General features: G+C 49.6%; 1 long non-coding RNA gene across 1 annotated transcript in view; it reads right to left on the minus strand.

Annotated features, from left to right (window-relative positions):
* LOC117202764 (uncharacterized) overlaps positions 1 to 1,741 on the minus strand; it is a 38,362-nt gene that overhangs the window by 28,808 nt on the left and 7,813 nt on the right. The gene's annotated exons all lie outside the window — the stretch shown is intronic.

Raw genomic sequence — 1,741 nt, forward strand, 5'->3', positions numbered from 1 at the left:
CTTAGGGCTTCCCTGGTGGCGCAGTGGTTGAGAGTCCGCCTGCCGATGCAGGGGACACGGGTTCGTGCCCCAGTCCGGGAAGATTCCACATGCCGCGGAGCGGCTAGGCCCATGAGCCATGGCCGCTGGGCCTGCGCATCCGGAGCCTGTGCTCCACAACGGGAGAGGCCACAGCAGTGAGAGGCCCGTGTACCGCAAAAAAAAAAAAAAAAAGAAAAAAAAAGAAAGAAAGACAATTCCCCTGGTAGCTGGTGACCCACATTTCTGTCCAGCCATATTTTGGGGGTCCCCAATGTGACAGCTGAGCTGCCTGCACACATAAGAACTGCCAACCTGTGTGCCCTGATGGGCAGAAAGCCAAGCCAAGTTCTCAGGACATAACAAGATAAATGAGAAAGCTATAGCTGTCCCTGGGAGTAAAAAGACCAAGAACCAGTGGGGACTTAAATGAAAGTTCACAAGCCACCATTCAAAGATCTAATTATTTTTTTTTTAAATAAATTTTATTTATTTATTTTTGGCTTCATTGGGTCTTCATTGCTACACGCGGGCTTTCTCTAGTTGTGGTGAGTGGGGACTACTCTTCATTGCGGTGCGCGGGCTTCTCATTGTGGTGGCTTCTCTTGTTGCGGAGCATGGGTTCTAGGCACATGGGCTCAGTAGCTGTGGCTCGAGGGCTCTAGAGCACAGGCTCAGTAGTTGTGGCACACGGGCTTGGTTGCGCCACGGTATGTGGGATCTTCCTGGACCAGGGATCGAACCCATGTCCCCTGCATTGGCAGGCAGATTCTTAACCACTATGCCACCAGGGAAGCCCCCAAAGATCTAATTCTTACAAACACTTTTCTCCTGCCAATCTGAATCTAGAATGGAAGGAACACTGTGAAATTGTACCTTCCTCTCTCAACCAGGCACCACAGGTGGAGGTCCAGGAGAACTGACTTTGGTAAGAATTCTCACCCTTTATGGGCTTCTGCCAGCTTTCCCGGGATCCCATCAGCAGGCTCTAAAGCAAGTGGAGTGTCCCAGCAGGTGTCATCCTGGTCACCAGAAACTGTAGAGGAGGAAGAATAATTTTCCCTCTACCCTTATTGTAAGGGTTGGCTGGGGTCCCTTTTTCTCTAGGGCACCTCATAAGTGGATAAACTGTGGCTACTGTAGTACAAGGTTATCTTTGGTAAGGATAGCCTACTTGTTCACCCTTAAAACAAAATTTCATTCACCTGAGACCTCACACAGGACCAGCCCAGTTTAAGTCCAACCCAGTCTGACCCCGGACCCAGGCTGACTCCAGCCAGTTTCTGGACCCAGTCTGGAAGAAGAAAGGCTCAACTAAAGTCTGACAGTTCATACTGCAAAAGCTTGTGGAGCTGGGGTGGGAGAGGGACTTACCCACACCTCCAGAGGCAGCTAGAAACCAGCAAGCCAATGGGCTCAGCAGATACCTATCTCTGGCTGCTCGGGGTCTCCTTCCTTTGTTCCCTCTTCTGACACCAGAACTGTTAAAAGACAAACTGAGGTATATTAAAAATTTTAAGAGTTTATTTGAACAAAACTGGATTCAAACCGGGCAGTGTCAAACTGGAAGATGTTAGGACCGCTCCACCAACGGGAGCTCAGGGAGAGGCTTTTATAGAGAGGGCAGAAGCGAAGCAAGGACGTCATTAATGGGCCACAGCTTAATTCCTGACTGGCTGTTTGTGACTGGTCATCCTTAGGTTTCCATTTCATAACCCTGTTT

Source organism: Orcinus orca, chromosome 1, assembly GCF_937001465.1.
Source record: "Orcinus orca chromosome 1, mOrcOrc1.1, whole genome shotgun sequence".
Classification (NCBI taxonomy): domain Eukaryota; kingdom Metazoa; phylum Chordata; class Mammalia; order Artiodactyla; family Delphinidae; genus Orcinus; species Orcinus orca.